Source organism: Sus scrofa, chromosome 6, assembly GCF_054392235.1.
Source record: "Sus scrofa isolate SSC_HxYL_T2T_F1_AM1 chromosome 6, Sscrofa_HxYL_maternal_Yorkshire_Landrace_v2.0, whole genome shotgun sequence".
Classification (NCBI taxonomy): Eukaryota; Metazoa; Chordata; class Mammalia; order Artiodactyla; family Suidae; genus Sus; species Sus scrofa.
Window position 1 is genome coordinate 164515340 of NC_139388.1, and position 16699 is coordinate 164532038.

A 16699-nucleotide genomic window follows, 5' to 3' on the forward strand; every position below is an offset into this window, starting at 1 on the left:
GCCACAGGAGTGACCAGAGTCTCAGCAGTGACAACTAGGTTCATAACCTGCTGAGCCACTAGGAAACTCCTTCAGGCCTTTTATTTGTCAATTACACCGCGATAAAGCTGGAGAAAAAAAAAATTCAGACCGAAAAGATAATCATTTTTGCTGACCTGGTGAATGGCATAGGAATCATCCTTAATTCTTGTCTCTCTCTTGGACAATGGGTCACTAAACTTGATAGATTCAACTTCTTTTATTAAATTTCCTCTCCAACTCCGTTTCTACCCCTTTTGATGTTGGGTATATACTCAGTAAATTATAGTGCACTGAATGAAAAGAAAAAAGGGGGAAGGAAGGAGGAATTAGTGATTATTACATTTGTGTACAAGAGTATATAGTGTATAAAAATTTGTCTAAACAAAGCACAAAACCTCTTTCATGGAGCTCCCTTGTGGAACCGCAAGCTAAGTATTAAGGCATTGCCACTGAAGAAGCCCAGGTCCATGCTGTGGCTTGGGTTCAATCCTTGGCCCAGGAAGTTTCATATGCACAGCCAAAAACAAACAAATAAACACCTCTTTCATGCTCCCAATAATAGGTGTGCTTCTCAATTTATAACTACTCATTACTAAACTGTCAGTAGCTGTTTAATTGGATGTCTCCCCTATCAGACTGTATTTGAATCATCTCTGTGTCCCCACAACCAGTCTCAGCCCAGAGTACACCTCAAGCGATGTTAAGCTGAACTAAGCTGTGCTTAGCTTGATGTGCATCAGGCTAGTGCCTCCCACCCACTGATTACTTTTTAGGCCTTTCCTGCTAACTTTCAGAGCCCACCTGGAAGAGTAAGACTCCCCTTCAACAGGTGAGTGCCCTACAGCCCAGAACTGACCCAGTCTGCTGCTGCCAGTTATGGGCTCCCTCTGTAATCACCAATCACAGCCGGGAGTCAAACCCCAAATTCAGTTACCTGTCACCAGACAGGAGGAGCCCAAGAGCAGGCCAAAAGTCAGGAAAGCAGCACAAACTTAAAAAGAAATTGTGGAAGTTTGGGAATTTGTTAGATCACTTGAGTCATTAGAATAAGAACAAAGCAACTTCCATTTTAGGAATGGAGTCTAAGGAAGTAATCAAATATATGAAGAAAGACGTGCGCCAGAGGTGTTTGTTATATTTTACTGTAGGTTTATAACATAAAAATATGAGGAAAACCTTAAATGAATTAAATGAATTATGGTACCACAATTAACACTGTATTTTTAACAATTTTAAATATAAATTTTATAAACAATTGCATTTTTAAATTTTTTTTTTTTTTTTTTTTGTCTTTTGTCTTTTGTTGTTGTTGTTGCTATTTCTTGGGCCGCTCCCGCGGCATATGGAGGTTCCCAGGCTAGGGGTTGAATCGGAGCTGTAGCCACCGGCCTACGCCAGAGCCACAGCAACGCGGGATCCGAGCCGCGTCTGCAACCTTCACCACAGCTCACGGCAACGCCGGATCGTTAACCCACTGAGCAAGGGCAGGGACCGAACCCGCGACCTCATGGTTCCTAGTCGGATTCGTTAACCACTGCGCCACGACGGGAACTCCTGCATTTTTAAATAATTTTAAAAGACATTGAAAACTGTTCATAATTCAATATCAAATTAAGTGTTAACTAAAAAAGACCATTGTATGATCCCAATCATGTTTTTATATATTTGTAAAATATATAAATATAGTATTGGGAAGGAAATATCAAAAAGTATATTTGTGGGTTTTTTGGTTTTTTTTTTTTACTTTTTACTTTTGAAATAATTTCATATTTAAAGAAAAGTTTGGGGGAATACCCATCGTGGCTCAGTGGTTAATGAATCTGACTAGGAACAATGAGGTTGCAGGTTCAATCCCTGGTGTTGCCACGAGCTGTGGTGTAGGTCACAGACTCGGCTCAGATCCCGCATTGCTGTGGCTCTGGCATAGGCTGGCGGGTACAGCTCTGATTAGACCCCTAGCCTGGGGACCTCCATATGCCATGGGTGCAGCCCTAAAAGGACAAAAGACAAAAAAAAAAAAAAGTTTGGTACAACCACTAGGGAGAACAGTATGGAGGTTCCTTAAAAAACTAAATATAGGGAGTTCCTGTTATGGCACAGTAGAAACAAATCCAACCAGTATCCATGAGGATGCAGGTTCAACATCTGGCCTCACTCAGTGGTTTGGGTATCCTATGTTGCTGTGGCTGTGGCTTAGGCCGGTAGCTATACTCCAGTTGTACCCCTAGCCTGGAAACTTCCATATGCCATGGGTGTGGCCCTAAAAAGCAAAACAAACAACAACAACAACAAAAAACTAAATATAGCAAGTATTGCTGGGAAACCTGAACAGCTGCATGCAAATCAATGAAACTAGAACACACCCTCACACCATGCACAAAAATAAACTCAAAATGACTGAAAGACTTAAATATAAGACAAGACACCATCAAACTCTTGGAAGAGAACACAGGCAAAACGTTTTCCGACATCAACCTTGCACTTGTTTTCTCAGGTCAGTCTCCCAAAGCATCAGAAATAAAAGGAAAAATAAACCAGTGGGACCTAATCAAACTGACAAGCTTTTGCACAGCAAAGGAAACCAAAAAGAAAACAAAAAGACAAGTTACAGGAGTTCCCGTCATGGTGCAGTGGTTAACGAATCTGACTAGGAACCATGAGGTTTCGGGTTCAATCCCTTGCCTTGCTCAGGGGGTTAAGGAGCTGGCGTTGCCGTGAGCTGTGGTGTAGGTTGCAGACACCGCTCAGATCCCGCATTGCTGTGGCTGTGGCGATTAGACTCCTAGCCTGGGAACCTCCATATGCCGAGAAAGCTGCCCTAGAAAAGGCAAAAAGACAAAAAAAAAAAAAGACAACTTACAGAATGGGAGAAAATAGTTTCAAATGATTCAACTGACAAGGGCCTAATCTCTAAAATATACAAGCAACTTATACAACTCAACAGCAAAAAAGCCAACAACCCAATTGAAAAATGGGCAAAATTCCTGAACAGACATTTCTCTAAGGAAGATATACAGATAGCCAACAAGCACATGAAAAAATGCTCAACTTCACTGATTATTAGAGAAATGCAAATCAAAACTACCATGAGATACCACCTCACACCAGTCAGAATGGCCATAATCAGTAAGTGCACAAATAACAAATGCTGGAGGGGGTGTGGAGAAAAGGGAACCCTCCTGCACTGTTGGTGGGAGTGTAAATTGATACAACCACTATGGAAAACACTATGGAGGTACCTTAGAAATCTAAATATAGACCTACCATATGACCCAGCAACCCCACTCTTGGGCATATGTCCAGACAAAACTTTCCTTAAAAAAGACACATGCAGAGTTCCCATTGTGGCTCAGTGGTTAATGAATGCAACTAGGAACCATGAGGTTTCGAGTTCCATCCCTGGCCTTGCTCAGTAGGTTAAGGATCTGGCATTGCCATGAGCTGTGGTGTAAATTGCAGATGCGGCTCGGATCTGGCATTGCTGTGGCTCTGGCATAGGCCAGCAGCTATAGCTCTGATTAGACCCCTAGCCTGGGAACCTCCATATGCCAAGGGTGTGGCCCTAAAAAGACCAAAAAAAAAAAAAAAAAGACACATGCACTCAAATGTTCATTGCAGCTCTATTCACCATAGCCAAGACATAGAAACAACCTAAATGTCCGTCAACAGAGAACTGGATTAGGAAGATGTGGTATATATACACAATGGAACACTACTCAGCCATACAAAAGAACAAAATAATGCCATTTGCAGCAACATGAATGGAACTAGAGACTCTCATACTAAGTGAAGTAAGAAAGAGAAAGACAAATACCATATGATATCACTTACATCTGGAATCTAATATATGGCACAAATGAAACTTTCCACAGAAAAGAAACTCATGGACACTTGGAGAACAGACTTGTGGTTGCCAAGGGGGAGGGAGAGGGGAGGGGACGGAGTGTGATAGACTGGGAATTTGGGGTTAATAGATGCAAACTATTGCTTTTGGAATGGATAAGCAATGAGATCCTGCTGTATGGCACTGGGAACTATATCTAGTCACTTGTGCTGGAGCATGATAATGTGAGAAAAAGAATGTATATATGTATGTGTAACTGGGTCACCTTGCTGTACAGTAGAAAACTGACAGAACACTGTAAACAAGCTATGATGGAAAAAATAAAAATCATTTAAAAATAAAATAAAATAAAATTTGCCTTTCTACTATATAGGAGAGCTTTTTGTTTCTCTCCCATTTATTCCTTTTATCAATGTATTGATTTATATCAAGATGAAATTAGTTTTTTTATTCTATGAATTTTATAATTATTACCATCATTTATTTTGATGTAAAATTTGTTTCAGATTTGGTTGGCGTCTATGTTCTTTTAACATCTTGCCATCATTTTTTAAAGCATTTCCCTTACTTTCTGGCCTTGTACGTTCCTAGTCCCAGCCCTGGAATCACCCATTTCCCCTAAAAACCCTTGTTGCTTTAGAAATTAAGATCTAAGTGGTAGCCGTGCTCATTGGCTCTGTGGTGACATTGCTTCCAGGGTCTCTCAGTAAGTACAGCTAGAAAACGCACACACACAAACCCACCACTTTTCTTTGAACCTCGTTTTTATTTTAAAGAAGAATAGATGAACTACAGTTATTCAGACTTGGGAATTTGGCAGAAATTTTCTAGCAAGTGGATGAATTGAGCTTGTCACTTTAAGGAAAACAACAAAACATTATCATTTATTACCAATGATAAAATTTAAGCTTTCAAGTAAATATTAGAATTTGAAAAGCTTGTATTCACCAACATAAACTTGACAGATACCCAAACCTTTCTGAAGAGATGGGTGGTTATTAACAAAAGCTGTGGAGTTCCATCGTGGCTCAGCAGGAATGAATCTGACTAGTATCCATGAGGACTTGGGTTCAATCCCTGGCCTCCCTCAGTGGGTTTGGGATCTGACATTGCAGCGACGTTCCAGTGAATTCAGGTCATAGACATGGCTCAGATCTCGAGTTGCCATGGCTGTGGTGTAGGCTGGCAGCTGCAGCTTGGCCCCTAGCCTGGAAATTTCCATTATGCCGCAGGAGTGGCCCTAAAAAGACCAAAAAAAAAAAAAAAAAAAAAAAAAAAGCTTGTGGAGTGTTGTTGTTTTTTTTTATCATATAATGAAATATGTCATTATTTGGAAGGTCTGCCTAACTCAGTTAAACAAGTATTTGTTTTTTATTTTTTATTTTTTGTCTTTTTAGGCCACCCCCTTGGCATATGGAAGTTCCCAGGCTAGGGGTGGAATCAGAGCTGTAGCCGCTGCCCTACGCCACAGCCACAGCAACTCGAGATCCAAGCCAAGTCCGAGACCCACACCACAGCTCATGGCAACACCAGATCGTTTAACCCACTGAGCAAGGCCAGGGATCACACCCACATCCTCATGGATAGCAGTCAGGTTCATTACCGTGGGGCCATGACAGGAACTCCTTGAACTAGTGTTTTTTCAAATGACCAGTTCATGATGTTATAAATATACACGTGGGTAAATGTCCCTCCAAGGTGTATATGGACCAAAAGACTTTAGTGAAACAGAGTGCCAAAATAATTTGATATGGTTTCAGATTCCACATTGCAGCTAACCATTAAGAAACTACCATTTGTCAAGTTTTAATGTAGTATCAAAAAAAATAACCACAAGTACCTGAACTGACTATTAAAATGCTCCTCACTTTTCTTTTTTTTTTCTTTTTTTTTTTTTTTTGGCTTTTGTCTTTTGTCTTTTTAGGGCTGCACCTGCAGCACGTGGAGGTTCCCAGCCTAGGGGTCCAATTGGAGCTGTTGCTGCCGGCCTACACCACAGTCACAGACACACCAGATTTGAGCTGCATCTGTGACCTACACCACAGCTCATGGCAACACCAGATCCTTAACCCACTGAGCGAGGCCAGGGAGTGAACCTGCAACCTCAAGTTTCCTAGTTAGATTCATTTTTGTTTCGCCACAACGGGAACTCCGCTCTTCACTTTTCTAACTTTTACGTCAACTAAAGACACATGTCCCAATGGACTGAATGTTTTGCACAGACAGTAAAGTATATATTGTGTTGCCCCTTCTACTGGTGACAAAACCTGCATGACATTTTATAGAAATGAATAATTTAAAAGGTAATTGACAAAAAAATCAAATGAAGCAAAGAAACACAAATGGTAAGGCTGAAAGTGAAACGTCAATTGTACATAAGTGAAATTATGGAAGAAATAGTTGGGCATGGGAATATTGATACTCTTTCCATTTGAAAAATACTAGATATGCAGCCAGAGGAACTTAATGAGGGTAAACTTATTGATATAAGTGGGGAAAGTGGTCGTGATCAAAAGAATGAAGATGTCTAAGAGAAACTAACTCTGGCAAAAACAACAACAACAACAAAAAAAAACTTTACAATTTTTAGAGGCCCTCCCACTGTGGCACAATGGGATCTGCAGCATCTCTGGAGTACTGGGTTGTGGGTTTGATCCCCTGCCTAGCACAGTAGGTTAAGGATCCGGCATTGCCAAAGCTGTGGTGTAGGTTGCAACTACAGCTCAGATCTGCTCCCTGGCCTGGGAACTCCATATGCCACAGGGTAGCCAAAAAAGAAAAAAAAATTTTTTTTTAGAGATACTTTACAAAGTTGAAAGCCGATTCAAACTTAGAAAGAAGCAGGACCATGTGCAACACATAGAAAAACTGGTCACTATAATTGAAAGTTATACCACAAGAAGGAAAGCACTGTTTAAATTACGCTTGGTAGGAGTTACTATCTTGGCACAGCAGAAACAAATCTGACAGATATCCATGAGGATGTGGATTCGATCCCTGGCCTCACTCAGCGGGTTTAGGATCTGGCATTGCTGTGAGCTGTGGTGTATGTAGATCACAGACAGGGCTCGGATCTCAAGTTGCTGTGGCTGTGGCGTAGGCTGGCAGCTGTAGCTCTGATTCAATCCCTAGCCTGGAAACCTCCTTATGCTGTGGTTGCAGCCCTGGAAAAAAAAAAAAAAAAGGCAATAAATTAATTAACTAAAATAGATAAATTGGGAGTTCCCGTCGTGGCACAGTGGTTAACAAATCTGACTAGGAACCATGAGGTTGCAGGTTCGGTCCCTGCCCTTGCACAGTGGGTTAACGATCTGGTGTTGCCGTGAGCTGTGGTGTAGGTTGCAGACACGGTTCTGATCTGGCGTTGCTGTGGCTCTGGCGTAGGCTGGTGGCTACGGCTCCGACTGTACCCCTAGCCTGGGAACCTCCAAGTGCCGCGAGAGCAGCCCAAGAAATAGCAAAAAGCCAAAAAAAAAGATAAATTGGACTTCAAATTTTAAACTTTTGTGAAATTGGTCATGGTGGAAATATTTGTATAATAGAAACTGGCAAATGCTACAAATCTGAGCAAGGCCAGGGATCAAACCCCTAGTGTTTGTTTTGTTAATTGTCTAGACCTAAGAAAGTAATAAAGCAAATGTTAATAATGCAGATGAAACTTAAAACTGTGTTGTATCTTTAGCTGTCACATTGTAAAAAGCACCAGAAAAATTGAGGAAATATTCTTCCAGCATTTGAAAACTGTTACCTGATTCAGCAAAAAAAAAAAAAAAGTCACTTATATTATTGACAAATGAGTGAAGTTCTAATAGACATCTTTGTTGTTTCACTTTTATCCTGTTAACATAAACAAAAATGTTAAAAAACTTTCGTGTCAGAACTATACTCAGAGAGCTGGTTATTAAACATGTACCAACACACCACAGGCTGGAATGGACATTAATGATCCTATAATCCAGCATCTCTTATTATTTTACATGTTAAGGTCATGAAGCCTAGGATTTGCCCAATATTACAAGCAAGTGAATGGATGGATGGTCAACCTTCAAATCATGTACTATTCTTTTATACTTTAATACCACCTCCCTGGGTATCCAGGAAAATATGTTTTCCATGACATGGCAGAGTGAGGATGGGCAGTGAAGAGGTACAAAGCAGGTGTCATCAGTTCAGCCAAAAAAAAAAGCCCTTCTTGGAGTTCCCATGAAGGCTCAGCGGTTAGCAAACCTGACTAGCACCCATGAGGGCAGGGGTTCAATCCCTGGCCTTGCTCATTTGGTTAAGGATCTGCCATTGCCGTGGGTTGTGGTGTAGGCTGTAGACATTGCTCGGATCCGCGTTGCTGTGGCTCTGGCATAGGTCAGTGGCTACAGCTCCAACTGGACTCCTAGGCTGGCAACCTCCATATGCCATGGGTGAAGCCCTAAAAGGACAAAAAGACAAAAAAAAAAAAAAAAAAAAAAAAAAAGACAAAAAAAGGCCTCTCCAGAGTCCTGGGAATGCTGTGTACCTTGCCTCAGGGAAGGAAGGGCCAGAAGAATGAGAACACAAGAAGGGACCTGCCAGGTGCCTCTTGGCAGACAGCAACAGGGCAGGCAAACAAGCCACGTCTTATTTTTAGACTATTCTTCTCAAGACACCCTGCGGCATTAAAGAGATTGGGGAGATATTCAGGCTTCTCTCTTCAATGAGGGATTAAACAGAGGCCCTGTGGGAGAGGATCAGATTCAAGCTCTCTCCTTGGCCTCAGTCATTTGGAATGTCATTTCAATATTATCTTATTTGCTTAGAGTCTCTAACATAGAGATTCTATGTTAGACTTAATACAGAGTCTCTGTAGGAGGCAAACCGAGAATTATTAATAATAACAGACCTTTACTTTTACATACAGCCCTTTACGATTTACAAGGCACCATCCTGTTTGAGCCCTGTAAGAGCCCTGTATGGTAAGGTTATTAAACCTATTTTATAGATGGGGAAATGAGGCTCAAAGAGACAAGGTGCTGGAGCTCCCCTGTGGCACAGCAGTTTAAGGAACCAGTGTTGTCACTGCAGTGGCTCTGGTCACTGCTGTAGTGTGGGCTCAACCCCTGGTCGACATGCTATGGACATGGCCAAAAAAAAGAGAGAGAGAGAAAGAAAGAGAGATCAAGGTGCCCAAGTTCATGTAATAAATTTAAGGACTGGAACCCAGAGATACTGACACAAAATGTAGTTGTCTTTCATGGCACAAAAGTACTACATCATAGGTCTAGGAGTAGTCAGAGAATTAGTATTAGTGATAGTCATGGATAATAAGTAGATCGTTAGGAGAGAGAATAAGTGGGGCAGAAAGATCTTTGAAAAGCAGTTATTCAGGAGGGTCCAGGAAGGTCTGACTGAGGAAGTGACATGTAAGTTGGGGCCTGAAAGCCAATAGCAATTGGCCAGGAGACAGCCTGTGCAATGGCTGGGGAACCTGAGAGTCAGCCAGTGTGGCTGCAGCGGCCTGAGCAGAGGCAAGAAATGAGACCACGGAAAGATAGGTAAAGGTCAGACCACAAAGGACTTATAGCCCAGGGTAAGGATATGGGATTTTATCTCAAGGACAATGGGAAGCCTTGAAGGGTTTTCTTTTCTTTTCTTTTCTGCCTTGGCCCATGGCATGTGGAAGTTCCCAGGCCAGGAATCAAACCCATACCACGGCAGTGATAATGCTGGATCCTTAACTAGCTGAGGGGAGGGCTGTGATCTAATTTATATTTAAAATATCATGGCTGCTGAGAGGCAACGGAATTCTAGAAACAAGATTTGAAACAGGAAACGGGAGGTTCTTTCAGAAATCCAAATAAGATGGTAGCTTGGACTGGGCCTCAGGTCATCAGCGGAGATGGATAACTTTGGATGGGTGAATTTGAAATATATGCCAGATACTGTCAAATATATTTTATTTAAGCCTCCACAACAACCCAGTGATGTAGGTTCTTTACAAATTTTAAAATTTTTTTTATAAGAGGAAGCTGAGATTCAGAGAAGTTCTGCTTCCATATCATGCTTCCCTTCTATGTAACAACGATCAACTCATGTGCTAAGTAAGGAAATGGAAATTCAGACCCAGAGTAGGTGTCAGGGTGATTAGCATGATAAGAGGCATTTTCTTTTTCCAGATGAAAGAGATCAGTCTAGTTAGAGACCTTCTGTGGTTGGAGGGGATTACATCAACTAGAGAACCACGTGTGTGACTTAGCACATGATCCGGCCATCAAGACGCTAGGTTCCAATCAGTGTGGTATTGGGCAACATGAAAAATTTAAGCCCTAGAAAGGAGTACTTGTAGATTGATAGATTTTGAAAGACTCCTCACAGATAGTTGGGTACAAACAACGAACTTCACAGATGAGAAAACCAAAAACTAAATTCAGAGAGGGGGAGGGACTTGTAAGGGTCACCAAGAATGATAGTGATGGACCTGGGGCTGGAACCGGGTCTTCTGATGCCCAGCCTACAGTTCCCACAGAACCGAGCTCTGCTATTTCTTTGACGGACCCAATGATCTTTTTACAATTGGGACACATATTCTGCATCAAATGAATTCCATGTGAGGAAAGTGTGTTTTTGAGTGGGGATGAGAGGACACAAATTTCTCTTCTGCTCCTACGAGTTCCCTGCCAGAAACAGGAGTCACTATCTTCCCGAGTAAAAACCTCTTAAATCCCCCAAAAAGCCAGCTCCTGGAAAAGCAGTAGAGAGGGCCAGATTGTCCTCAGGATTTTAGCCTCCTATTTTCCCCCTCTCTAGCCCCTTCCTGCTCCAGGTGCTCTCTTTTCTCTTAAAAGAATGCTTTCGGGAAAGGATCTTCTATCAGTCACTTGCTGTGGCATGAATTAAAGGGAAGCAAATCCCAAAAGTGTAAGTTTTGGCATCCCGCCTTAGCTACTTAGCCTTTTCCCTTCTCTGTGGTGCTAAAATAGTAATTTCTACCTTATAGTTAAATAATAGCAGCTTGCGATAGCTACTAATTATTGCAGTTATTAAGTGCGGGCTAGTGTACAAAACTTTGACAAACTCATTTAAATCTGACAAGAGCCCAGTGAAGTAGGTACTATTATTTTCAGATGAGAAAACTGAAACTTAGGTTAAATAAGTATCCAATGTAGCACAGACTTAAGCCCAGATCTAGCTGCCATCATAGTCCATGGCATCAGCCATTGTGTATAAAGCCTCTCTGGGGGCATATGGTAAAAAGGGCTTTGTGTACAGTAAGGCTGTGAACACTGGCTATTCATCACTATCATCATCTTCTTCCTCAGATCTGATGCTCAGATTACACAGCACATTATCATTCTCAAAGGCAGTTTTACTGTTTTGTGCCTGGGCTCACATTGTTCGCTCTGCTTGAAGTACTCTTATTTTCCTCTCAAAGAATTCCTTTCTTGAGACCCAGGGAGGAGATCACCTACTTTGTGAAGTCTTCCCTAACATGCTGTCATATCTCTCATCTCCTTAACAGCAGGTGTTAAGACTTCTCCACTTTGCGGTCCTTGGCTCTGTCCACTTGGTAAATGTTCAATAGGTATTTTTTGAACTCATTAATCTTAAGTTATTTATTATATATTTGGTGAAACCAATTAAAGGAGTTTGTTTTTTTTTTTTTTTTTTTTCTTATGGGTCTTCAAGGATGCCAGAAGAAAAAAAAAAAAACCTGTAAAGTGATGATTGAGTGACACTTGGGAGAAAAAAACAGTGCAATTCAAGCTATGTCCAACAGGCGGCACAGCATTCACTGTTTAAGCAGCCCAAGAAAGCTCTTTTGAAAAGGGAGAGAGATCATAGTTACTAACATTTGCATAATAGTCACAAAGCTCTTTTACATATATCATCTACATGAATTTTTAATCTCCACTTTACAAACGAGGGGGGAAATAAGGGAAAATTTCCAAATTCCAGAATCTTTTCAGAACACAGTATCTATCAGTTAGGCAAGGTGACTTCAAGGGTCCACCAGAGGCCCTGTGATTTTCCTTCCAAATTATCTCCCTCCTTTAAAAAAAAATGTGTTACTGTAAGAGCTAGAACTCTTTGGCTGAGGTTTTAATATTTAAATATTTAAATGGAGGTTAGGGATAGGGAGTGGAGGAAATACTTTAATCCATTTGTACTCTAGTGTTAAAAGTTTAAAATATATTTTTGAGAACCACTTGACTTAAGTGGGTTAGATGGATGCAATAAGTATGCATAAGGGCACTGGGGACCTGAAGAAGAGCCACAGCGATGACATGGCAGGTAGGGGAAGGAAGGGGAACTATAAGAAGTGTCAGTAACTTAATTTTGCCATAGGCTAACCTGGTTCTCTGCTGCTGTAGCCATTGCCAGACGACTCCATTCATCAAGGGATTTGTTATCCTGGGAATATGAGAGTACAATTCAGGACAGTGTAGAATCAAGTAAGAATGCCTGGTGAGGAGTTCCTGTTGTAGTGCAGCGGGAATGAATCTGACTAGGAACCATGAGGTTGCTGGTTTGATCCCTGGCCTCGATCAGTGGGTTAAGGCTCCGGTGTTGCCGTGAGTTGTGGTGTAGGTCACAGATGCGACTTGGATACTGCGTTGCTGTGGCTCTGGTGTAGGCTGATTGGACCCCTAGCCTGGGAATCTCCATATAATGCAGGTGCAGCCCTAAAAAAAAAAAAAGAAAAAAAGAACGCCTGGTAATCTCCATGTAATGCAGGTGCAGCCCTAAAAAAAAAAAAGAAAAAAAGAATGCCTGGTAAATTCTCAAGAAAACTTTCTTGGCATCCTCTAGAAAGAAGCTAGAAAACTAAGAGTCATATCTGGGGTTGGAGGAAAGAAATCTGGAGAAAAATAGTAAAATCCAAAATTCCAAGTTGGCACCTGGAGTTCAGCATTAAAATCTCAGAGTTTGATAGAAGTTGAAGGTCAAAAAGAAAATATAAAAGTCACAGATTAGAACTTGTGTTCCAATATAGAGTTTTGGGTCGATCTTATTGAAATTACAGAAGTAGAATTTCTGTGTTGTGGAATCTTTTTTTAAAATTTTATTTATTTTTATTTTTTACTTTTTGGCCCTTTGTCTTTTTAGGGTTGCACCCACAGCATATGGAGGTTCCCAGGCTAGGGGTCTAAGTGGAGCTGTAGCCGCCAGCCTACGCCACAGCAAGACAGTATCCAAGTCACATCTGTGACCTACACCACAGCTCACGGCAACACTGGAGCCTTAACCCACTGAGCAAGGCCAGGGATGGAACCTGTAACCTCATGGTTCCTAGTTGGATTTGTTTCCGCTGCTCCACTTCGGGAACTCCTGGAATCTAATTGTAGGGTTCATCAGAGAGTACAGCCTTATTTCCAAGAGTAGCATTTTGGGTTCCAAGTAGCAGCTGAGTTCTAATGGTAGAATGCTGAGGTTCAGAGAATAGAACTTGAATTTTCAATAGTAGATAGTGGAATTCAGTACTCCAATCTCAGTCTTTGAATCTGACGCCTGGAGTTCTAGTAGTAGAATCTCGGGTTACGAGAGTAAAATCTAGAGGTCCAATAGTGGAGTTTCAGTTTCAGAGAAAGAAGAACCTAGAGGTCCTGAACTTGAATGTGGGTTTACAAGTATAGAATATGGACTTACATTATCGGAATCTTGGGTTTTGAGATTAGAACTTTACATTACAATAATACAATATTGAAGTTAGAATGCTTAGCCTGAAACACAAGTACAGAATATGAGATTCAGAGAGCATATCTTGAGTTCCAGTAGAGAATCTCAAAGTGCCACAGAAGAAGCTTAAGGTACAATATTAAATTATGAATTTCCAAAATTGGAATCTAGCATATTAGATTAGTATTAGAATCGGCCTTCAATAGTAATAATGCTAATGGCTAAAACTAAGTGCTTACTATGTGCCAAGTATTATTCTAAATCCTTTATTATTATTACATTTAGTTTTCACAAAAACCTGTCAGGTGACTACTATTATTATCATCTCTATTTTACAAGTGAGAAAACTGAAGCATAGAGAAGTAAGTAATTTTCCAAAAGTTACACCTGGGAAGCCCAGAGATGTTATCTGACCATTTAGTAGGCCTCCAGTGCTCATGCCTTTAAGCACTATAAGTACCGCTTGATTCTAAAGTTTAGAACTTCAAATTCCATTAGTAAAATTTGAGCTTTAACAAATAGAACCTTGAGTTATTCTAATAGAAACTATAATACCAACAGTAGCATCTTGAGTTATCTTTATGTCCAATGGTAGAACGAGTGACTCATGAAATAGAAACTGAATAAAATTATTCAATTCTGAAAGTGCCAAATGAAGAAACTTGGTTTAATCCCAAAAACTGGAGTTCAGGGAGTTCCCAGTGGTTCAGGGAGTTCCTGGTGCAGCAGAAACAAATTTGATTAGTGTCCGAAAGTATGCAGGTTTGATCCCTGGCCTCGCTCAGGGGGCCGGGCATGCGGCATTGCTGTGAGTATGGTGTAGGTCACAGACAAGGCTTGGATCTGGCATTGCTGTGGCTGTGGTGTAGGCTGACAGCTGTAGCTCTGATTCAACCTCTAACCTGGGAACTTCCATATACTGCAGGTTTGGCTCTAAAAAGCAAAAAAAAAAAAAATTGAAGTCCAAAGTTCTACTATCAGAACTTCAGACCCAGCTCTAAAATCTTCAAATCTAATCTCAATTATGGAATCTGTGTAGGTTTTTATAGTAAAATTTTAGTTTCTGAGAGTAGAACTTTGATGGTTTTTTGTTTCTTTTTTTTTTTTTTTAGCGCTGAAGGTGGGGCATATGGAAGTTCCCAGGCTAAGGGTCAAATTAGAGCTACAGCTGCTAGCCTACACCACAGCCACAGCAACGCCAGATCCCAGCCGTGTCTGCAGCCAACACTGCAGCTCACGGCAACGCCAGATGGTTAACCCACTGAATGAGGCCAGGGATGGAACCCGTATCCTCATGGATAGTAGTTGGGTTTGTTAACCACTGAGCCACAATGGGAACTCCAGAACTTTGAGTTTTAATGGTAGAATTTTCCAGGGATACAAAGACATAGGGTTTCAAGAGCGGAATCTAGCTTTTTCAAATCTAGCTTTGAAGTGTTGTTACTAGAGATTCACTCAATGAAAATATGCTGAACAGGCTCAGGGCCAAAGTGAATACTAGACCAGTGTAGGAGAGATGGTCTCTGCTTGCATATACCTTAACAAAAACTTAGCTGATAGGAAAGATAAAATACTAACATAGAAGGAAAAAGATGGGCTTTAGATTAGGAATCTCTCCCAAGTTTTACCCATTAAATTTATTCTCATTTCCTGACCCTCCTTTATTCCATGAGCTCCTTGAGAATAGAGAATATGTCTTTTATTCCAAAACTCATTTTTTGTGGAAAAACTCATACATACAGGAAAGGTTAAATAAATATCCATAGGCTCAACTTCCTAGGTTTAATAATCAATATTTAACTTATTTCTATGCATATTTTTTTAACTCTATGAAAGTAAGTTGCAGACACCATGGCACCTTACCACTGAATATTTCAGCATGAACCTCCTAAAAATTAGGTTATTCACCTGCAGAATCAGAATACTATCATCACACCTAATATATGAACAATTCCCTAAAATCATCTATAATTCAGCCAATCTTCAAATTTTCCCAGTTGTCTCTAAATATGTTTTATAGATTTTTTAAATCAATTTTCAACCAAGGGTCAAGGATCGCATTGGATTATTGTGTTCCTTAACATTCTGAAATCATCTAAAAGAGTCACCCCATTTTTTTCAATTAACAGTGACCTTTTAGAAACAGGAGGCCTATTTTCTTAAAGAATGTTCCACATTTTGGATTGTCTGGATTTTCATGAAGCAGAAATTCAATCTAAAGTCTTGATTAAATACAGGTTAAATATTTTGGTGGAGTTCCCTAGTGGCCTAGAGGGTTACGGATCTGGTGTTGTCAGTGCTGTGACTTGGGTCACTGCTGTGGCAAGAGTTTGATCCTTGGCCTGAGAACTTCTGCTCGCTGCACCAAAAAACAAAAACAAAAACAAAATGTTTTTCAAAAAGCATTTTGACAGTGTTATTTCATAGGTGATACTGTGAACTTCATGTTGCATTGCACTGGGAGGCACATAGGTCAAGTTGGTCTCTCTCTTTTTTTTTTTTTTTTTTTGGTCTTTTTAGGACTGTGGCCAAGGCATATGGACATTCCCAGGCTAGGGGTCCAATCTGAGCTACAGCCCCCAGCCTACACCACAGTCACAGCAACTTGGGATCCCTGACCCACTGAGTGAGGCCAGGTATCGAACCTGCATCCTCATGGATACTAGTCAGGTTCATTAACCACTGAGCCATGGCCTACTCTTAATGATGCTAACTGTTATCAATTGGTTAAAGGCGGCCAATCACCACCCTCCCCCACCACACCTTTGTAATAAACGAGTAACTTGTGGCAATATGCCTTGGTATCACCTACCAAGCCTCCTCCTGTGTGATTTTGATATGGCTCCATCATTCTTTGAGCATTTCCTTACTTTCTGGAACAAAAAGATATCTTACATTCACTTTGTACTTTGTGTGCCCTAGACCTGGGAATCAGTCATTTTTCTGGGGGACCCCTGATTCCTTTTATTGGGGAATGATACGTAGAAGCCATGATCTGGGCACTAAATGTGCTTATTACTACTAAGGTCTCATTGCTTCTGGGCTCGTTCAGTGGGCAGAGCTTTCTAGCTCTGCCAATATTACCAATATTATCTCATGATTTTTAAAATATAAACTAGAAATATTGGTATTTCCAATTAAAGCTTGTTTTTCCATAACTTTTATTATATTTCTATGTTTTTTCTT